Source organism: Sus scrofa, chromosome 13 (assembly GCF_054392235.1).
Source record: "Sus scrofa isolate SSC_HxYL_T2T_F1_AM1 chromosome 13, Sscrofa_HxYL_maternal_Yorkshire_Landrace_v2.0, whole genome shotgun sequence".
In the NCBI taxonomy this organism is placed as follows: Eukaryota; Metazoa; Chordata; class Mammalia; order Artiodactyla; family Suidae; genus Sus; species Sus scrofa.
In genome coordinates, this window is record NC_139395.1 from 41,325,758 (window position 1) to 41,349,136 (window position 23,379).

Genomic DNA, 23,379 nt, shown 5'->3' on the forward strand with positions numbered 1-23,379 from the left:
CGTCTCTTTCTTGGATTATTGCAGTAGCCTCTTAACAGGTTCCCTGTGCCTAGCTTGACCCCTGAGTAGCTCATTCGTAATGTTAAATCAGACTGTGGAGCTACGATCCTGGAAACACCAGCAGTGTCCCATCACTAAACAGGGAATGGCCTGATCCTTTCACTGGCCCTCAAGGCCCTACAGTAAGGCTTTGTGCCTCCCTGTCTCATCTCCTATACCCTGTCTACATGACCCACTCTTCCAACCACGCTGACCCCCCTGCTGTTCCCATGACATGCCAAGCACACTTCTACCCCAGGGCTTTTGCACATGCAGTTCCCTCTGCCGGAATGCGTTCCCTTTGGTCTCCAGATGGCTCAGTTCTTTGCCTTCTTCAGGTTGTTTCTTTCAGTATTTCCCTGATCACTCCATTTAAAACTTCAGCCTGCCTAATCCTCCAAAAGCCCTTACCCTGTTGTGATATTTTCATGGCGTTTATGCCCAGCTGTTGTACTATTTTTCTTTGTTTATTGTCTCTCTCCCTCAATTAGAATGTCACTTGGACAATGACAGAGATTTTTGTTCTCACTGCTATTTCCCCCGCACCTGGAAGTGTGCCTGGTGCATGATAAGCATTCAGTAAATACCTGTTGAAAGAGTGAATGGATCTAAAAGCTGGGCAACTGAGATAGTTTTAATTTATTGTAAAAATAAGGCATATGACCTACCATGTGCCCAAATATCATGGAGAAGTTCACACCGAGTACATGCAGGCTGCAAAAACATGAAAATGTTGTAGTGGTTTTCTCTAGGCAGGGAGGCCACAGATGAATTAATCTCCATCTTTTTCTCTCTTCAACCATTGTTTCTAATAATCTACAATAAATATATTGTTTGTGGAATGAAGTGAAAGAGGAATAGATTTTTTAAGTGATGTTTGCTCTAAATTATAAGGTGCTCAGGGGCAAGGATTGTGTGTAGGCATGCAGGCATTTCTTTGTCCCTCAAATAGAGACTTTCTGTATCCTAAGATGCTCCACCTCTGGTAGGACAGATTGTTCTATACTCATTAGTGCTCTTTATACACATCAAGTAAATGGCCTCTTATTGTACATGAGAAAATAGCCCCAGGGTGTTTGGACTAGTGCATCAGTCAAGCTGCTGTCACTGAGAAAGAAAGATACACAGAGACTCAGACAACCAGTGACTGCCTTGCTTGGTATCCTGGCTAGCATGGTCCCATATGTAAACAGTCATAAGTCTTACTGGGTTCCGTGGCTGACAAAGCATTTTCACATGCATCCCTTGATCTTTTCAATAGCTTTGTATGTTACCTGTCATTTCCTTCCCCAAGGAGGCTTATTAGAGGGTTTATTTACTTTGTCCAAGATCCCATAGCCAGCTTCTCTCACAAACAGCTAGGAAGTAACAAACAGGAGTTTGGTCTGCAGACTTTCCTAAAAGGAAATGGGATGAGCTGATCATAGCTAAACCCTTGGAGTGCTTAAAGGAAACTGAGATGGAGAAGTTCAGTAGGATTTGTCTAGGAAAGGAGATGCGATGCTGTTAGTTTAATGGTATGGGAGTGCCTCTTAGGCACTTTGTTTGGAAAAAAGACCTTAATAAATGCTTAAAGTAGAATGTGAGGTCTTGAAGTTGAAGCCACTCTGCCATATATAAAACAGGAGGAATTTTTTAGCCACTAGGAGAGTTGGGGAGAGAATGAAAGAAAAAAAGAAGAAGGAGCAAGGGAAAGGACAAGATGAAGAGAGGCAGGAGAGAGTGGGAGAATGTCAGTGTGGGGTGGCCAGAGGCTGCCTGAGCATCAGAGGTGCTCTTCTATTGGATTTTGTAGTTGTGTCCTTATGATAGAAATTTGCCCTTGTTTTTTCTTCTAGCCCTTTCACTCCTGAAATAGTTGGAGGATTCTGCTCAGCTCATAGATGCCTGGTGTGAGAGGGAATCTTGATACACTTGACAAGCATTGTGGCTTGTAGCAGTATAGAAAAAGGACCACATACAGGCAAGCAGAAGTCAGGGCAGGGCATGGAAAGACAGAGGGAGCCATGAGCACACAGGCCCCCAAGGATGTGCAGAAATCTTGGGGAAATCTCTAGGTTTCTAAAGGTCACAGATCTGATGGCTCAAGCCAACCTTACTTGGATCTCTACCAGGTTGGGGAGGTAGCTAATATCTGGGTTACATTCAAAAGAAAAGTGTTAGGGTTGACATTTAGTGGAAATTTATCTTTCCCTCTAATGCAGTTCCTTTGCTTGAGTCCAAAAAGAAAGATTAATAAATGCAAAGAGCAACAAACTTGTTCCTTGCCCCATTTCCTGCCTTTCTTGGGAATAAGACTTAATGGACCCTTCTTCTTTTCTTTTATAGACAATGTCAGGTGCTTAGTCACACAGAAGCTTTAAAAAAAAAAAACAGGGCAGATTTTCAGATATCAAAGAACTTGAAGAATGCCTCACAAATAAGTAGCATTTGGGTTTATGCATCAGTCCCCTGTGAGTTTGGTCAGTATGTGTCAGCCTCCCTGTTTGCCCTGCTTTTTCCCATAGTTTGGAAACTGCTATCAGTAGACATAAGCTGGGGTTTTCCACTATAAACCTTTCTCTCTTCCTAGATCTGGTCTTGGGCATGAGGCCACACATAGTTCTGACCATATTAGAAAGGTCCAGCCTTTTGTATGGAGCATCCCCAAGAGGCAAATGCAGAGGCACCTTCCTCTCTCCTTTCTCATTGTATCAGCACTCCCCTCCAAGTATCCCGCAAGAAGGGCCTGTGCCCACAACAGTCAGGATCTTACTCCAAAAGGTGCCCTGGGACCATAATGGGGACAAGGCTTTATACCCTTCCAAACATGGTCACAGCCATTATCTGATGCCACCCTACAATAACTGTGATAAGAAGCCACGTTCTCCAAGTCTCTCTCCCCGTCCTGAGGGCAGGGGCCTGAAGCATCTCAGGGTGGGGGTGCTTGGAGCTGAAGACATCAGCCAATGACACCTGCTTTTCTTCTGCCACAAACAGTGATTCAAAATAGCCCCAGGCAGGTGCTCAGAATAGGGGGAATTTTCCTCAGAGAAAAGTGCCCTCTTTCTAGCCAATATAATATCTATCGCCAGTCTTCTTTGAAGCTGCATTTCTCAGAATAAACCCACAAACTGGCAGGTGAGTTTGACCATCTGTCTCTAAGGATTTTGATTCCCATCCTTCAGTCCGCTTTCAAAGCCTTATTCAGTGTTTTCCATCTGAAAAAGCATTAGAATGTCCATCCATGAATTTATTCATTTGGCATTGAATTGCCTGATATTTTGAGGCACACGGTGGGGGCTGTGGGGTGGGGGCTGCGGAGAAAGTTGTGCTGCCTCCCAGAGGCTTGTGGGCTGGTAACAGGCAGAGGACACTGAACAAGCCCAGGCAGGCAGACAGGAGGGGAGCTGACAGTGGTCACAGATCTGCATGTCTGCAAGGGACTTCTGAGGGCAGAGTGTCCTCCCCTGCACGGGTCCCTCTTCCTTTGTCCCCCTCTGCTTCTGTGACCGAGTAACCCATAGTGAGTGACCTTTAGTGGTCCTGCTCAGCCATGGGTCGGCATTGCAGTGGGCCCTCCCCCGCTGCTAGCAACCGTGAGTGAGTGACCATTGGCTCCTCCCCCTCCCTTTCCTCTGTATAAAAGGATCCTGAATTTGGACTGAGGGAAGATGGATTTTTTGAGACACCATTCTGCCATCTTCTCGGTTGGCTAGCTTTCTGATCAAAGTTGTTATTCCTTTTGTCCCAACAGCTTGTCTCCTGATTTGTTGGCCTGTGGTGCAGCAAGCAGAGTGAACTTGGGTTCGGCATCACTTCTCTCCCCGTGTCCCTTCTTGTTCCCATCTCCCTCCCTCTTCTGTTGCCCAGTGACAACCTGTCCCCTTGCTCTGGTCTCCCCCTATTCATACACATAATTTTGCCCCTCCGATTCCCTCTCTCACCCCGCCCCCATCTTTCCTACACATCAGCCTGTCCCTCCAAACCAACAGAAATTCTCCCCAATCTGAGATGAGAAAGAATCTGTCCCCAAAAGACAAGGAACAGAACCAGCATGGAGAACCAGAATCATGTCAAACATTTCCCAGGAGAGGGGAAAAGGCCACAGATGATAATGAAAATGTTACTTGCTGCCATGACAACCACAGCCACTCAACCACAATACCAGGGGTTTGGAGACAACAAAATCAATTGTGTGTTTATTTCCCCAGCATGACCAGTATCCCTAAGGAGGAGGAAGCCAAGAAGGAGATGCCTTCAGTCCTCTGCTTGTCACCTGCTAGAGAACTAGAATGCTTGGTGGGGGTTGGCCTTCCTGTCTCCAAACTGCCATCCATTTTGACATCACTGTCACCTGCACTCAGTGTCTGACTCTTCATCTCTATCGACCAGCTTGCCATGGCCATTGGGAGTCCGCTGCGTGGCCAGGTAAGGAGGCTCAGCCCTGGTCTGGCATGACTGGTCTCTGTCTCTAGGCATAGGCAGGGCCACGGCCAGCATTGGTTGGGTGGTGCAGGGTCCGGAAGGCTCAGGGCAAACAAGTTACCGAGATGATGTTTGTGGACAGGAAGGTGGAGGTGGGTCCCCACATAACAACGCAGGAAGCAGCATCTTTTTTTTTTTTTTTTTTTGTCTTTTGTCTTTTTTGTTGTTGTTGTTGTTGTTGTTGCTATTTCTTGGGCCGCTCCCGCGGCATATGGAGGTTCCCAGGCTAGGGGTTGAATCGGAGCTGTAGCCACCGGCCTACGCCAGAGCCACAGCAACGCGGGATCCGAGCCGCGTCTGCAACCTACACCACAGCTCACGGCAACGCCGGATCGTTAACCCACTGAGCAAGTGCAGGGACCGAACCTGCAACCTCATGGTTCCTAGTCGGATTCGTTAACCACTGCGCCACGACGGGAACTCCAGGAAGCAGCATCTTTATTAAGCATAAAGCCTAAAACCAACAATGGGAAACAGAATAATCAGTAGGGTCCCTGTTCTTGGCTAAAGCCCAAATCACACAGCTAAAGATTTACCAGAGCCGGTTAAGAAAAGGCCAGAAGGGGAACATTTAGCATTTCTGTCCTACGTTTGGGAATATGGACATGAATGTTCTATAACAGATTTCCTCAAGCTGCACGGTGAGCCGAGCTGGCTGCAGAGTCAGAGGAAGTCACCTGCTGCCACCTGCTTTGAGGTCCTTGGCAGCACACGAGGACTCTTGATCTGCAGTTGATTCTGCATTGTTAGGATGGCCGAGGAGGCTGGACACCCAATCCACACTGAGTTCCTTCCCCACCCCTGGGGAACTATGAAATTCCCAGGGTCTCTGCACTGAAATAGTGTTGCCAGATGTCTTACATGGCATGGGCTACTAATGGAAGTAGAACAGCATTGCCCGCCACCAGGAAACTCCTTTAAGAGGATCCATCTGTGCTGGGCATTTGGGAAAGAGGGAGGGAGCAGAGATAGACAGTGCTGCCGCTGCCCCTTCTATTAAACATGGTGTGTGGTTCAGAGCCAGACAGGCGTTTGTGAATCCCATTCGTCTGCTGGCTAAATGGAGTTCCATTTGTGTATGGATCAAAGAAAGGTGACTTATCCCTACTGGATGTCTCCTAACTCAGTGGCATTGTGCAGCAGGGGAAGGAGAAACAAAGGCTGAATTTATTCACAGACAGGAGCTTCAAAGTCCAAACATCAAGGAAAGAGCCCCAAACTTCAAAAAACAGCTCTGACCTCAGTTCTCCAACATTTTATATTTTCAAAATTCACAAGAAAAGGATGAATTGTCCAAAAAGAGCAAATTCACTTCAATTTCCATTTAGATACCTCAAAGCAAAAAAAAAAAAAAAAAATCCAGGAGTTCTATTTCTTTTCCCACTGCTGTCAGCTAGGCTGGGAGCCCCTCATATTCTCTCCTCTTATTTTTCCATCTTGTGGTGAAAGTCTGCTTTCCAAACTGTTGGTGCTGAGACTAATCAATATGACAGTTGCTCATTGCTTCAGCATAAGAGAAGTCAAACATTTATAACCAAACATCTCAGATTTACCATACCACCACATGGATCCCTAACCAAACCAAACAAAAACTGGCTTTAAAACAAATGCCATTAGAAAACAATTTCTTTAAAAGTTACACATGCACCCACCATATGTGCAATTCCTTAGGTATTTATCCAAGAAAAAAAGAAAGCACATGTCCATACAAAGACTTTTACATAAATGTTCATAACAGCTTTATATGTACTAGCTAAAATTGAAGCAATCCAAATGTCCATCAATAATGAATAAATATGGCACAAACAAAATAACCACACAGATTGTGGTATATCCACTCAATGGAATACTACTCAGCCACGAAAAAGGAGAAACTAGTGAAACAAAATAATTATGCTGAGTGAAAGAAGCCAGACAAAAAGGAATATATAAAAAACTTGAGAACATGCAAACTAATCCGTTGTGATTAAAAGCACATCTGTGGTTGGAGTTCCTGTTGTGGCTCAGCAGTAATGAACCAACTAGTGTCCATGAGGATGTGGGTTCAATACCTGGCCTCGCTCGGTGGGTGAGCTGTGGTGTAAGTTGCAGATGTGGCTTGGATCCTGTATTGCTGTGATGGTGGTGGTGTAGGCTGGCAGCTGCATCTCCAATTTGACCCCTCACATGAGGCCCTAAAAAAAGGAATAAAAAGCAGGTCAGTGGTTGCTTTGGAGGAAGGGTCCAGGGAGCCAAAAGGATGGATTGCAGAAGTACCATGAAGAAAGTTTGGGGCTGTTGGATATGTTTGTTGTCTTGATGGTGGTGATAGTTTCATACATCAAGACGTTTATTTTATACTTTGAATGTATGCAGTTTATTATATCAGTTATGCTTCATTAAAGCTTTTTGAAAAGTTAAAGAAAACATATGCCATGATGCAGCAACAGGGACTAGATATATATCCCTGCCTTAAACAACTATAAAATCAGAAGAAAAAAAAATGAAACAGCAACTTTCAACATTGTTCAACAACTTTCAACATTCGTAAGGCAGGATTGTGAAGGAAACAAGCAAAGTGGGTCTTGCCTTGGCACCAGCTCACCATTGAGAGAGAACCCAGATGAACCTGGTAGTCTTGTGGACTTGAGACAAAGTTCAGAGTTGTGGGAGACCAAGGAAGTTCCCACTTTCAGGGAAGAGTACCAGAGAGAAGGGAGTTCTACACATGGAGAAAAACGCCAGAGATTTTCAGGATAGAAACCTTGTCTTTGATCTCTGACCATCACCTGGGATTGAAAAGATTCCTCGAGTCAGGAAAAAGAACCACCTACAAGGAGCAGATGGAACAATTCCTGGAGTTCTTACAGGGCTGGAAATCGCTGGCATTCTCGCCAGTTGAAGTGCAGACCTGGTAAGACATGGGTAGGGGTCCTCAGAAGGGTATTGCCTTAATCACAGAGCTAAATTGATCCTAGACTAAAGGCTATTCTGGATGCAGCATAACAAAGTTGAAATGCAATAGCCCTGAAAAGATGAAACTGTGTCCAAGTAACTTTGTGTGCCTGAGCAAAGTCTAACACTCTTTCAAGGAGTCAGACAAAATCTGAGACCTAATACTGTAAAGTGCTCCTTACCTAGCATTCAACAGAAAATTACGAGACGTGCAAAACATCAGGAAAATATGACTTGCAACTGGGAGAAAAAAAAATGTAGCTATGCCCAGAAATGGCAGAGACGATGGAACTAGCAGGCAAGGCTATTAAGATCATTATTATAAATCTTATATATTCAAGGATGTTAAAGGAAAACATGAACTCAATTGCGAGAGAAATCAAAAATATAAACAAAACCCCAAATGGAACATCTGGAGGTGGAAAATACAATAGGTGGAGAAAAAAAAAACAACAAATACATTGTGAACCAAAATCATCATCTCATTGATGGTGAAACTCAGTTTTCAGGCTGTCAAATGATAATTGAATCATCACTTCTTTGGAGATGCCTCCCTGGCTGGAACAAACTCAGTGTTCTGTGTTTGCACAGTGCTTCAGCCTCCTCTTCAAAGCACTTGCCATGGTTGTCATATTTCCATTATCTCTGGGGCTACACAATTGCTTGTCTGTCTTCCCTACACTCTAAGGTCCGTAAGAGCAGGAACATGTTTTTGCTTACCTTGCTGATGTCCGGAACAGTGCCAGGCATCAAAAAGGCACTCAATAAATATTTTTTTGAATGAATGAACTGCTGTAATCAGCTTTGCACTGGATTCATTCAGCAGCTCTCCCTTAAAGTACCACCTCTGACTGCCTTCATTCTCATAGTGACCCTGGTTGACCATGGGCTGTGGTTTTTTGTGTTTTTTTTTTTTTTTTTTTTTTTTTGTCTTTTTAGGGCCACACCTGTGGCATATGGAGGTTCCCAGGCTAGGGATCGAATAGGAGCTAAAGCTGCCAGCCTAGGCCACAGCCACAGGAATGCAGGATCTGAGCTGCATCTGCAACCTACACCACAGCTCATGGCAATGCCAGATCATTAAGCCACTGAGCAAGGCCAGGGATCGAACCCGCAACCTCATGGTTCCTAGTCAGATTCATTTTTGATGCACCACAGTGGGAACTCCTGGGCTGTGATTCTTACATGGCCTTGCAGTGTGTGCTGCCTGCAGGCACTGTTTAGTGTGAACAGGTAATGCTCTATGCGACCCTCCAGTGCATCGCTCCACGTCCCTGACCTTTGCCTTCCTCGGCTGTTGAACGTTGTTGAAACAGAAGATCTCTAAGAACTCTCCCAGCTTTGAGGTTGCAGCCTTCTGTGATGGTCTGGCCTCCAAAATGCTCCTCTTCCCCACAGAGTCTTCGCCTCCTAGGATCTATGCCCTTGAACATGCTCTGCCTGCTTGCAATCCGGCTTTCTGTGTGACCAGTAGAGCAGGAGGCAGGGAACAGTGTATGACTTCTGAAGCTAAGTCATGAAGGGCAGTGTGGCTTCTGCTTTGGTCTCTCAGATTGCTAGCCACCATGTCATAAGAAGCTCAAGTGGCCCTGGGGAGAGGTCCTCATGGAGAGGAGCTAAGGCCTCCTGCCAACAGCCATGTGAGTAACCACCTTGGAACCAGATCCTCCAGCTTGAGTCAGACCTTCACTTGACTGCAGCCCAGCCACAATCTGACTTAACTTCGCAACAGATTTTTTTTTTTTTTTTTTTTTAGGGCCACACCCACGGCATATGGAGGTTTCCCAGGCTAGGGTTCTGATTGGAGCTACAGCTGCGGGCCTACACCACAGCCACAGCAACACCAGAACCTTAGCCCACCAGGGATCGAACCTGCAACCTCATGGTTCCTCGTCAGATTCATTTCCGCTGCGCCCCACGATGGGAACTCCCTTTTTTTGTGTGTTTTTTGTTTGTTTTTAGAACTTCACAACAGATTGTAGCCTGATCCACCCAGCCAGGCTGCTCCTGAATTCCTGACCCACAGAAATTATGAGAGATAATAATTTTATACTGTTGGGGTTTTTTTTTTTTTTGAGGGCGTACATATTTGCCATTGATTTATCTGACAAAAGACTCTTGTCTAGGATGTGTAACTTATGGCCGTACATTGATAAAAAATATAATCCACCAGGAAAAAATGGACAAAAGATTTGACCAGGCACTTCACAAAAAGGATAAACAAATGGGCATATGTATATGAAAAGGTGCTGCATATCAGCACCCATGAGGAAAAGGCAAGGCCAAGAAGCACAGTGAGTTTCCACCACACATCCATCACAGTGGCTACCATCAAACCCCTGACAATGTGTACTGTCATTTTAAATCACTAGGTTTTGCAATGATGTGTTAGTTACACAGAGATGGAAAACTAGTGTGATGGTACTGAAAGCTGTCCCTCCTCCACTCTTTTAATTACTTCTGCTGTGAAGAAAGCCCTAATGTACTGCCTAAGCTACATCTTCTACAGACATTTGGGGACCAAGTTGGGGGCCTGGAATTTTGATCAGAAATCTCCAGGAATACAGAAGCCCCTCTGTTCTTCATTTGGCCTCAGCAGATCGGATGTCACCTCATCCCTGCTAAGCTCCCCAACTCTTTTCCTTGTTTTCCTCATCAGCTATTTTTTACTCACTTCCAACAATTTCACTCACAATCTGCTTCTGATTTTCTAGGTGACCTTGGGATATATGTCCTCCTCTCTGAATGAATTTTCCAAGTTCCATAATCATTTGTTTGTGTTTTCTTTTTTGGCCACCCCGCAGCATACGAAGTTCCCAGGCCAGCAATCAGATCCAAACCTCTGTTGTGACCCATGCCGGATCCTTGAACCCACTGTGCTGGGCCAGGATCGAGCTTCTGCCCTGGAGCTGCAGAGATGCTGCTGATCCTGTTGTGCCACAGCAGGAACTCCCATAATCGGTTTTGAATGTATTCAAGGCACCTGTGGGCACACAGCGGGTGTTGAACACATATTATGTATTGCCTTAGTCCAGGTCCTCCAGAGAGCTGGCCTTAAGCAAGGGTAAGGTTCTGATGATTTGGTTAGAAGGTTCAGGTCCAGGGCCAGGGAGGTAAGGGAAACAAGTCACGGGATACCATGTCATATGGTACCTTGTTTTGCTGTGGTGAGCTCCCCCTGAGCAGTGAAGGGGCACCAGATTCACTTAGCACAGAGCTTCTCTAGAAAGGCTGCAAGAAGGAATCAGCCATCCAGTGTCACTCATGGGAGAATGGATGGTGGAGGAATTTATCAGCTGCCCTCCCACTTTCTTCCTCCCAGGTTAACATTCACCTCCCGGGGAGTTAGATCCCTTGCATTATCCAGCCGTGACGACCTGTCCAGGAAGCCAGATTCCATGCCCCCCATGAGGAATTTCATCCACATTCAAAAGTGGATGCCATCCAGGGACAGGTGGGACACTAGCTGAGAGAGAATAGCCACCGAGGAGCCTAAGAAGGTATACTAGGTGTGTGTCTCACATGGCTACCTTCTTGGCCCCTTTCGAATTCCTTAGATACAAGCCTGCCAGCACTGCTGTAGGAAGGCTTGGCTTCTTGTTTTGGCTGCATCGCTTCCTCAAATGTGTGATGTGGGCAGAGATACAGTGAGGCTGCATGTTAATAGGAAATGACCCTTTCAGGCTTCAAGACAGATGGACACATTTGAATTCTGGCACTTGAAAATGTGAGGCTTCTTCCTTCAGCCGGCTGGAAGGGAGAGCTCATCTATCAGCCAAGGAGGTCTCTGAAACAGCGACACTCATCCACTAGCTTGGAAAATGCTATTTAATTGAGTAGAATGGGAGTTTTGAGCTGGGCTGTTCCAGCTTAAAAGGCCCTAAATTCACCCCTCCTCTTTTTTTTTCTAGGAAGGGGGGTGTTTCCTCCCAAGATCTCTCCAAAATTCTTCTTATAAACAACCCCAGGAAACTGGCTGCAAGCAGTCGATGGAGTCCCACTAGTCCTTCATAATCCCAGTGTGCCAAGAGGCCCCGTCCAGCTGTTATTAATGGAGGAGATGGATGGATGGATGGATTGGTGGGTGAATGTATGGGTGAGAGAGCTGTTCAGTTTTGTAAATACCTGAGAGACATTGTCCAGTCATCTAACATCCTTAAATACCCCCTTTCCAACAGGTAATCAAGGAAATCATTGCTGTGGGGTTTTACTGTCTTGAATAAGTTTCTCCAACATGCATTTTTCCTGTCCCTGACAGAGCCACCCTCTCCGATTCCCCCACCCTTCTGGCTTATTATCAGCTCCAGGCTGTCTCTTTGCGTTAAAGCGACAAGAAGCAGCACAAAGCTGACGACAGGAGTCTGGAGCTGTAATTTGCACTGACATTCATCGGCGTTACCCACTTATTGCTTGGTAAGCCACAGAGGAGATTTGTCTGATTCTGATCCCAGGAAGAGAAATGACAGCCCTGCTCTGCTCCTGCCATTCAAAACCAAGAACCAGGCTGGCCCTCAGGCCTGAGGCCTGGCTGGCAGCACCCCCGTTCATGGTGTGGAATATCCTTCCCTTTCCTCTGGCTGAAGGTGCCTTTAGACCTGACATCTGGCAAACACAGAAGTGGGGGGGGGGAGGCTGTGGTTGGGGAGTGGGAGGTGCCATGCCATCCTCTCAATTGCTGACAGCTCTGACCGCAGGTTGCCAAGGGACCTCAAAGGACCCTCTGGGGGCATTAGGTGCCTCTGGGAAGTCAGGCCCCAGCAGTGTGCCACCCCCACCCTCCATCTCCCTTCAGCTCTCCCAGCTGTAAGAGAAACCAGGCTGGGGAGGGGCTTATCAGAAGCAGCACATAGGAGTTGGCCTGTGGGCACAGCCCATCCCATAATTTACAGGGCCCCGTACAAAACGAAAATGTGGGGCCCCTTGTTCAAAAGAGCAGGAAAAGCGTCATCAAAGGTACCAAAATATAAGTAAGGACTTTTACCTTTTTTGGTTTCTCTCTAACTTGTCATGGTGTTTTTTATTTGCTATGTAATGCTGTTGCAAGTATAAATGAATGAAGGAATGAAAATTCTTTATTAGCAAGATTTTTAACCTTTGTCTTTAGATTATACAAGGACAGTTTTACATGCACACAGAACAGCTTTTAACTCCGATGTGGAATCCCCAAAGTGACACAATTCTTATTTCCCAACTTATCCATGGATTTCTAGTTCATCGCTACCAGAACAATGGGGATATGGCATCAGACTGTTCTTATTTCACTTCTTGGTAAGCATACATTTTACCAGTACTCTCTGCCCTCATCTTACTGATGAGTAGGGGAGGACTGAAAAGAAAAGAAACTATGGTTGCTCTTTCTTGCTCTTTCTTTCTATTCAGGTTAAAGGGTCAATACAGGGAGGTAGGAGTTCCCGTCATGGCTCAGTGGTTAACGAATCTGACTAGGACCCATGAGGTTGAGGGTTCGATCCCTGCCCTTGCTCAGTAGGTTGAGGATCCGGCATTGCGGTGAGCTGTGGTGTAGGTTGCAGATGTGGCTTGGATCCTGCATTGCTGTGGCTCTGGTGTAGGCCAGTGGCTACAGCTCCGATTCAACCCCTAGCCTGGGAACCTCCATATGCCGCGGGTGCGGCCCTACAAAAGACAGAAAGGCAAAAATAAATAAATAAATAAATACAGGGAGGAAAATGGAGGAACATGGTAGGTGTTCCTTGGTCTTTCTTATAACACCATGCTCTTCCTTCTGCATTTAAGGCAAGGTGTGGTGTGCCTGCAACGGCCAGGCGTGGTCTGGATGCTTTGTATGCTTGAATCCATTGAATCCCTCTTGACAATCCCACACAGCAGGTAAGTTATTTATACTTTTCAGAAAATAATTTGAGGCTCTGGGAGACTAAATGACTTGCCCAAGGTCACAGAACATGCCACTGGCAGAGCCGAGATGCAGGCGCAGTCTGGCCCTGGAGTCCAAGGCCTGCCTATGCTCAACAGCTGCTCAGGATAAATCAAGGGGAGACCTGGAGGGAGTCACACCTTTCTCTTTCGGAGTCTGTATTCAGGTCTCCGTATCAGGGCTGGGGGCAGGAGGGCATCTTTCTATTCAAGTGGCAATCCACAACTTTACTTTTATAAAATGTTACCTTTGTGCAAGTCCTGATCAAGGGGCTTAGTGATGTTTAAAGATGATGGAGGATGCAGTTCACAGTGGGACGGCTTGGCATCTGCTGGGTCCTGATAAGTTGGAGAGGGCAGCAGGGGGATTGGAGGAAGCCTCTTTCTCCCAGCAGTTGTTGGACTTGGGAGTAGGGGAGTTTGCGTGGGAACCAGCCAGGAAATCCTTGGCTTGCTTTTCCTTGTCCTTTAGAAAATGGTGCATGCAAGCGTGCATACACACACACACACACACACACACACACACACACACACGCACACACGTGACTTCCAGGCCACATTCTTAGAAACCATGCCCCTTCACCACCTCCTCTTTCTCAGTGTGACTCAAAGTGTTCCTCACCCGCCGCCTGGAAAGGCGTCGCCCAGCAGGTTCACTGGGTCAAAGGAAAAGCCCTTGGCATTCGGAACACCGGCCTACAGACGTCAGCAGGAAGGAAGGACAGATGGGAGGAGGGAAGTGACAACTCCCTGTGGCGCTTGTGTCGTTAGGAGAAGGCAGGGGCAGGGGGTCCTGGAGCAGAATGGAGGGCTGGGGGTAGGGCGCACAGAGGAGGGAAGTGCAGGATCAGATAGCACTTCACCCAAGGTCCCCAAAACATGGAGGGAGCCACGTGATGTCCAGTGATTTTACATTGATTGGCCTGAAATGGTTTATCATCACCCAACCATCTAGTCCTGTTCAGTCATCTTTATAACAAAGTCTGTTATCTTTGCTTCCAAGTAGCATTTACTCTCTGGTTAGTCATGCAAACAGGGTTATGTCAGATGGGAGCCATGCCTCTGCTCTCTCAGCATGCAGGTTATGGGGCAGAAACCCCCAGTCCCACACACCATAAAGACTTCTGAGAGTTCCTGTCGTGGCACAGCGGAAACGAATCCAACAAGGAACCATGAGGTTGCTGGTTTGATCCCTGGCCTCGCTCAGTGGGTTAAAGATCTGGAGTTGCCATGAGCTGTGGTGTAGGTTGAAGACATGGCTTGGATCCTGTGTTGCTGTGGCTGTGGCCGGCAGCTGTAGCTCCAATTTGACCCCTAGCCTGGGAACCTCCATTTGCCGTGGGTGCAGCCCTAAAAAGACAAAAAAAAAAAAAAAAAAAAAAAAAAAGCCTTCTGTATCCGGTGCATTGATACACAGTTTGCAGTCTTTCCCATAAACATTCCCACAGACACAAACTTGAATGTCCCATTGTTTAGGAATTAAAACCAAAAAGTGCAATCCACCCTCAGTATCCACGAGGATTGGTTCCAGGACCCCCGAGGACATCAAACTCTAAGGATGCTCAAGTCCCTTCTATAAAATGGTGTAAGACTGGGGTCCTCCGTATCCATGGGTTCTCCTTCCCTTGAATCTGGGGATGGGGAACCCGCCACACGGGGGACTGAGTGTACAACATAACTGGATGGCGACTCCTGCAGATGATGCGTGGACTTGGAGGAGGGACATCGGTGAAGGGAAGCTATGACTTAAAGCGCTGTTTCCAGCCTTCTCATAGCAGCCATTGCAGTTTCTTTCCACTGTTGGTTTTTTACTTCCCCAGAATGCGGAAGCCTTTCTCTGCTTTTTCCCATCTTTGCTGATGCCCAGTGCCTTTAGGGGAATTTTACTGACCTGCAGCAGCATGAAGCAGAGCCCGCTTTCATTTCCTGGGTCCTTTTTTTAGGTCGCAGTGCTTTATTTCTCTCTGGACGTATTGTTTGGAGATCATCAGGCGTGTATTTGATTCATGACACAAATGTCATACAGTGTTGTGAATGTCACACAGTTGACAAGAGAAGGATCCCGGCAGATGGATCAGTGTTACAATTCATGCTCCACGCAGGCCATTCCTGATGCCCAGAGCAAATAGCACCCACTGTGTCCGTGGAAAAGAGGCAAGGTCCTCTGTTGTGTCAGGCGAGCATTCCGTAAATGGCTATTTTAGGGTTCTTACTCACTTCTCAGGGGATTTACCTTTCCTTGGTTCTCTTTTTTTTTCCTCCTCACAAATGCTGCTGGTTCCAGGGCTTAGGGACAATAGTTGTTGCTCCCTTTTAGCATAAAGGTCAGGATCCTTTGTTACAAAGTAGGTTTTGTGGCCCAGATAAAGTTGGACAGATCTCATCTCTCCTAAAGAGCAGTGAAAATAATTCCCTCCTGGGTTGCCACATCTGGCCAGTTTGAGAGAGACAAGGGGGCTCGTGGGTGTAAGTGCATATGAAACCATACAGTGATGATCTCTTGCTCATCTTCTTACAAAAAGGCAAAAGAGACCCCAAAAGGTCAGACAGGGCTGGACCTTAAAAGGAAGTTCAATAATAATTTTTTAAAAATCTAATTTCCTCTTTTGTTCATGGTTGTCTGTTAATATCATTTAAAGTCTCCAGCAAAGATTCTGACATTATCATGATACAGTTATGTTTCTAAAAGATAGGGGGCTGGCTCTCATCCTGGCTTGCTGATTTCCAGATATTTTCTGGCTTTCACACAGGAGAGCTGGGGTGTTGAATGCCCAGCACTTGGAGGATGGCCCCTGGATGGCTGACCTCTATCCCTGAGCTAATCTCCATCAGCCACCAGTCAGGTCAGAAGCATCACTTGCAGTATGGCCACAGAGGACCATTTCTTTCAAGTTGTTTTGGGTTTCCATGGAAACAAGGATGTTTTAATGTTAAGAGTAATTTGCTCCTTAATGGAAATGGTCCCTCTCGAAAGGAAAGTTAACTCGGGAACCATTAGCGTCTTCCCCAGTTGCTGTCCCCACCCCCACCCACGTCCTACTTTCTTCTGCTTGCCTGGAGGTCTTAATTTTGGTGATGTATGAGGTGTCAGCCAGAAGGTCTTGTGCTCTGCTGTGAAGCACTATAAAAAGGCAGATGTATGACTATGTCATCTGCAAATACCCTAGAAAGTTAAGTGTTAAACCAATGTTAATAATAAATGTTTTCCTCCGAAATAGGTTATGGCAGTATCACCAGAGCCCTTTAATATATAACAAACCAAAAAAAAAAAAAAAAATCTCAGGGAGCTCAGGGACCCCTAACCTGCCATTGTCCCTTTATACAGTAAGAAAGTTATTAAATGCTATCCCATCCTGTCTGCCTGAAACACTTGGATAGAAAGAGAAATAACCTCTCCAAATATCTGAACTTGATTTCTAGAGATGACAAGGCTTAGGACCAGAAAGACCCAGGGGATGCAGAAATGATTCTTTGTCTTCTTTTAAAGTTTTATTGACATATAGTTGATTTACAAGGTTGTGATAGTTTCTGCTGTACAACAAAGTGATTCAGTTATACATGTACACGCATCCATTCTTTTTTAGAATCTTTTCCCATATAGGTTATCACAGAATATGGGGGAGAGTTCCCTGTGCTATGCAGCAGGTCCTTGTTGACCATCCACTTCATATACTATAGTGTGCATATGCCAATCCCAAACCCCCAACCTACCCCTCCCTTTCCCCACCTGTCCGCTTTGGTAACCATGAGTTTGTTTCTAAGCCTGTGAGACTTTTTTTGTTTTGTAGATGAGTTCATTTGTATCAATTTTTTTGATGCCCCATATAATTGATCTTATATGATGTTTATCTTTCGGTCTGACTTCACCTAGTATGAGAGTCTCTAGTTGCATCCATGTTGCTGCAAGTGGTGTCATTTCATTCTTTTTATGGCAGAGTAATATTCCATTGTATGTAGGTACCATGTCTTCTTTATCCATTCCTCTGTTGATAGATACTTAGTTTGCTTCTGGGTCTTAGCTATGGTGAATGGTGCTGCCATGAATATTGGAGTGCAGGTATCTTTTTGAATTATTGTTTTCTCTGGATAGATGCCCAGGAGTAGAATTGCTGGATCATATGGTCGTTCTATATTTAGTCTTTTGAGGAACCTCTATTGTTCTCTATAGTGGTTGTACCAACTTACATTTTCACCAACATTGTAGGAGGGTTCCCTTTTCTCCACACCCTCTCTAGCATTTACTGTTGGTAGACTTTTTTGATGGTGGCCATTATGACTGGTGTGAGGTGATACCTCATTGTAGTTTTTATTTGCATTTCTCTAATATTTAGTGATGTTGAGCATCTTTTCATGTGTATTTTGGCCATCTGTGTTTGTGGAGAAATGTCTATTTAGATCTTCTGCAGAAATTACTCTTAAAAATGTCTTTTTGAGGACACAGGTCCACTGACTAATCACATTTACTCAGTCTCCTCACCCCTACCATTTTGCTACCGTTCTCTTTTGATTTAAATGGAAAGAGGCAAAGAAACATTCTGATCCAGGCCTGCAGGACTTCCCATCACAGGCAGCTGCCTTGATAATTTAGTAAGCACTGGTCTTGACTTCTGGCTCCTGCAAGGCTTTATCTGAAGGTAGCCCCCAGGTGGGAGGCCTGTAGGGAGGGCTGCATGCCTGTGTACATAAGAATTTAAAGCTTGCTCAGAGTTCCCATTGTGGTGCAGAGGGTTAAGAATCTGACTGTAGTAGCTTGGGTTGATGTGGAGGTGCAGGTTCGATCCCTGGCCTGGTGCAGTGGGTTAAAGGGTCTGGTTAACGGGTCTGGCATTTCCATGCAGGATAGGTCACAGCTGCAGCTCTGATTCAATTCCTGACCTGGAACTTCATATGGTGCTGGTGTGGCCATTAAAAAAATTTTTTTTCGAAGCCTACTTTGCAGTGACCCATAGTTTTATTGTCTTTGCTCAAGAAAATTCCAAGCTGAAATTCTATATTCCAGCCCTCGAGGATGTCAAGTCCTTACTGTTCTTCATCTTCTCTTGCTCCTCATCCAGTAGTAAGATTGGTTGCTATTGTTGCTATCATTGTTTTCGCCTTCCTCATTCAAGAAAAAGAGTGAGCATCATGGCGAAGATGAGCCAAAATGCTCCAGGATCAAGCTGGGCTCCCAGAAGCAGGCCCTGAGAGAAGAATCTAGAGAAGGTGACTCATTAGGAAGTGTTCCGGGTGTTCTAAATGCTCCGTGGGGTGGGAAAGCAGAACTGGGAAGGGAAGGAGGACAAACAAGGATATGATGTCAGGCTACATCCTGAGAGGGTACTGTCAGCACAGTCCCTCAGGGGCACAGTGAGGGAGACACCTAAGTCGATGAGGGAGTTGGAGAGTTTATAGCCCTTCACCCCTCCGTGATTGACTAAGGGTTGCAGGGGCAGGACATATGATGAACACAGTCAAAGCTGTCCCAGTGGCCTGTGGGCCATCCTCTGACATGGATGCGGGTGCTACAGGAAAGACCTCCCGCTCAGAAATGCTACACAATATGAGGGATATCAACACAGGATGGACGGCCACTGCACACACCCCACACACAGGAAAAGAAAGCAATGGAAGGAACCCGAGGTTTACTTCCAGGTTCATTTCCTTGTTCATCACTCGTTTGGTCATTCAGCAAACATTTATTGAGTACTTGCCATGCCTGTCATTGTGTTAAATGCAGGGGATTAAAAAAAAGGAGGAGGAGGTAGCACTGATTCATACTTGAGAGGCTAACAGTGTAATAGGGTTGGGTGGGGAATATATACCTCATGTCCATCACCCAGCTCAGGTTTGGACCCAGCTCTTCTGAACGTCTGTCCAAGTCTGTTCCATGAAGGTTCAATGTTTCCACCACAGGGACGTTCTCTGTAAAATGACATCAGCCAGGGGCTACAAGGCTGTGCTACTTAATGTCAGCATAGTACCTAGTGATCCCTGGATGAAAAGCACAACATGAGTGCGAGGTATAATTAGTAATAAAAGTGGCATTTAACAATACCAAAATAAATAAGCTGACACAGGAATTTTGCTCTGCATTTAGGGAAGTGTTCCCTGTCTTCAAGGCCCTTTATCTAAGAATCAAACAGCTATAAAACATTCCTGCCCTGGTTTGTTTTAGGACTTGAGCATTTTTCTGGCATCCATGCTTTGGTAAGTGCCCTGCTGATGCCAAGGGAAGTGGCTGTGTGGGCGGCATTTCAGCTGCAGCTCAGGCAGGGTTACTCAAGGTCATGTCCATCTGTTGCCCATGACCCACTGGCTGGGAAGGAGGGAAAAGGGATTGGAGTGAGTGGAGACTAATAGCAGAATTTTTTCACTTGTAGGGAAAAACAGGAAAAATGCAAGCCTTCTTGTCCTTCCATTCCTAAGACTTGACAATGAAAACAGGCCTTGCCAGATAAAATACAGGGCACAGAGATAAATGATAATTTTTTTTTTGGTATAAGTATGTCCCAAATATCTAGTGGGATACACTTATATTAAAACATTGTTTGCCACTGATCTGAAATTCAAGTGGAACTAGTCATCCTGCATTTTTCTTCTCCAGTGTTATCTGGCAAGGGCTTCACCAGAAGGACTTTACTCCTTTAATTCCCTACCCAGGTGAGAAATGGAAGGCCAGATAACCATGGAGGACTCCATGCAGGCCACATGAGAGGTTCAGATCTCTCCAGTGGAGCCACTTATCTGAAGTCAACTGAAATCGCTTTTTAAGATCTTCCCTCAACTGTTCCTATGGCTGGAAAGTGGACCCCAAACTTTTCTTTTGGCTGCATCCGTGGCATATGGAAGTTCCCAGGCTAGGGGTCAAATCGGAGCTGCAGCTACTGGCCTACACCACAGCCACAGCCACGCCAGATCCAAGCCACATCTGTGACCTATGCTGTAGCTTGTGGCAGTGCGGGATCCTTAACCCACCGAGTGAAGCCAGGGATCGAACCTGCATCCTCATGGATACTACTTGGGTTCTTAACCCACTGAGCCACAGTGGGAACTCCCAGATTCTGGATTTTAGAGCCCAGGTCTGGGCTCTGCTATTGGAGACCCCAGTTCTGCCTTCCATGGTGTACCTACCTGGTGGAAACCACAGATTCATTCCTGAAATCCTTATTGAACAAGCACAATGTGCCAGGCATGTTTCAGGTACGGGGGACATAGCTGGAAAAGGCAGACAAGTTTCCAGCCTTCATGGGGATTCCATTCTGGGCATGATGACAGATGGCAACAAGTACTCTGAAGACAGGGACCAAAGGACCAGGTGGGAGGTGGGGCTGCTTTATGGAGGGTGAACAGGAAGCTCTTTGTGGAGAAGGGATGCCTGAACAGCCAGTCTCCTGGCCCACGTGCGGCCGTAGCTTCACAAGCAGGGCAGCAGCTGAACCTCAAGGTAGGAACAAGGTTGATGTCTGGGGGCAGGTGGGGAGGCCAACAGGTCAGAGTGGACCCAACACATTATAGAGAAGGGAGATGCGGTTGGAGTACCAGGCGGGCTGAGCCCGTGGTCAGGAGCTTGGCTTTTGAGTGGTGATGGGAAAGCTGCTAGAAAGCAGATCTCAGCCCAGGTTCCCACCTTTGCCTGTCAGGATCAGCAAAGAAGTAGGATGTGGGCACAGACACAGACTGGGTAGGGTAGAGAGGGCACAGAGACCCTCACAGGTGGCATCAGGTGTCTCCTCTTGAAGAGCTTTGCCTCTGAACAGGGACAGGTGAGGCACCTGGCTGCTGCCTGCTCTGCAAAGGTTGGTTCCTTTTCCCAGAGCTTCTGGTTTTCCCAGGATGTGAAATGTCATTTCCTGAAGCTTCATGTGCTTCTCTGGAACTGATGAGGTTAGTCATTTTTAGGCCCTGGTGGCCTTTGAACACCACCTGGGATGGTCCCATCTGCCTATGCCAAGAAAAGACAGCTTAAACTATCACAAGGATGGACAGAGCTGAGCCCTGGCTCAGGGACCAAACATTTTATACACCCAGTTCCTTAGACTTGGGATAATGCAGTCGCACATCTTGTCCAGGACCCAGATGAAAACATTTCGACTGGTGGTTCTCCAAGTGTGGCCCCTGTAGCAGCCTCAAGTGGGAACCTGTTAGAAATGCCAAACCAGAAACTCAGCTTTGTGTAGTTTAACAAGCACTCCGGATGTTTCTACTACCCAGTGAGGTTTGAGAACCACTGCTTTGGAAGAAAGCTGTGTAGATGGTTTAAAAAAAAAAAAAAGAAAATCCTGCTTTTGCTGAGACGTGGCTGTCAGTATGAAGTCAAATCAGAGCAAAACCAGAAAACTTCAGGGCCCAGGCATGTGGGATGTAGACTCTGTTCAAAACTCAGTCAACTGGAGTTTGCATCGTGGCACAGTGGTTAACGAATCCAACTAGGAACCATGAGGTTGCGGGTTCGATCCCTGGCCTCGCTCAGTGGGACAAGGAGCCGGCGTTGCCATGAGCTGTGGTGTAGGTTGCAGACGTGGCTCGGATCCCACATTGCTGTGGCTCTGGCGTAGGCCGGAGTCTATAGCTCCGATTAGACCCCTGGCCTGGGAACCTCCGCATGCTGCAGGAGCAGCCCTAGAAAAGGCAAAAAGACAAAAACAAACAAACAAACAAAAAACTCAACCAACCACAGAGCCTAAGAGCCAAGTGATAGGTTCTCCATCCAACAACCTTCCATCATGGAACTTATTAATACACTGATCTCTGGCTATTTCTCCCAACTAGTTTCTGAGGCCCTAGTTTATTTTTTTGGTGTTCTCTGGGTACTCCTGGAGCATTCATTGATTCATTCATTCATTCCCACACTCTTAGCTGCTGAAGATACAAAGGTAATAAAATCTGGTCTCCACCCTCAGGTAGTTTGTTTCGTTTGTTTCGTGGAGAGGCATATGGTTTGTGAATGAAGAATTACAGTGCAGGGTAATAGGTACGACATGAGTGCTCTGGGCTGGGGTGGGGCTCCCGCCTCAGGCAGGAAGGAGGAGGTCTCAGTCAGGCCTGGAGGGACAGAAACACTGCAGTGGGGCAAGGGGTTAATCCGGCTCAGCCCGTCTAGTGGCTGAGTCATATCATGACACAGTCAGATGGAAAAGCTGGAGCTCACAGCTCTCGTGTCCCCCTGAAAATGGAATTGCCTTCGGAGTCCAAAAGCACAGGTATGTGTTTGGGGTGCAGAGGAGAGACTGGAGATGTGAAACCACCATTGGCAGCTCCAGACCCCGACTTCCTGACCAGGAGCTGCCTTCCCGGCTCCTTTTCCTGATGAGCATTCTTGCTGGATGATGGGGCAGTTTGAAAGCCTGGCAATCAGTACCATCCCCCAAAAGACACTTGCAAACCTCATTTCTATCCCACAACTTTGTCTGTTTGAAAGTACTTTCAATTGATCAAGGAAGGACCAGGAGTAAATCCCTGTCCACATGGTCAATGCCTCCACAATTCCAGTCCTTAGCAATTCTACTTGTGCAGAGTGCCCCCTGCCCCGATCATTCATTCAAAACTGCTGGCAAAACTATTAGGCCAGGCCCAACCCAAATGCTGCCTTCTCCCAGTCATCCTGTTTCTGATGAGTAATAATGTATATTTTGCTTTTTGCTTTTTACGGCCACACCTGTGGCAAATGGAGGTTCCCAGGCCAGGGGTCTAATCGGAGCTGTAGCTGCTGGCCTACTCCACAAGCCACAGCAACATCAGATCCGAGCCGCATCTGCGACCTACACCACAGCTCACGGCAATGCTGCATCCTTGACCCATTGAGCAAGGCCAGGGATCGAACAGCCAACCTGATGAGTAATAATTATGCGGGAATTTTGAGACTCACTACAAATTAAAAATGTGACAGTGAACTATTATTTTTCATCTGTCAAATTAGCAATGCTTTATCTTAAAGAAAATACTTCCTGTTAGTGAGGAGGCTGTGAGATGGGCACTAACAACACTATCATTGGCAGTAGCAGTAGGACAGCCTTTCTGGGAAGCAGTTTGACAATATGTATCAAAAACTATTCAAATGTTAAAATTTGG

At 46.3% G+C, this 23,379-nt stretch overlaps 1 protein-coding gene across 3 annotated transcripts in view; it reads left to right on the top strand.

Moving 5' to 3' along the window:
• The window catches only part of LOC110256581 (protein O-linked-mannose beta-1,4-N-acetylglucosaminyltransferase 2), a 104,686-nt gene that overhangs the window by 75,981 nt on the left and 5,326 nt on the right, over positions 1–23,379 (top strand). The window contains exons 5-10 of one of the 3 annotated variants that reach the window (XR_014822863.1): positions 4,233–4,449; positions 10,245–10,504; positions 11,352–11,536; positions 11,699–11,853; positions 12,545–12,708; positions 13,195–13,287. The gene's annotated coding sequence lies outside the window, so the exon portion shown is untranslated. Of the gene's footprint in view, positions 1–4,232; positions 4,450–10,244; positions 10,505–11,351; positions 11,537–11,618; positions 11,854–12,544; positions 12,709–13,194; positions 13,288–23,379 lie in introns of those variants that run through there. The other 2 variants (XR_014822862.1, XR_014822865.1) reach the window with 2 other exon arrangements.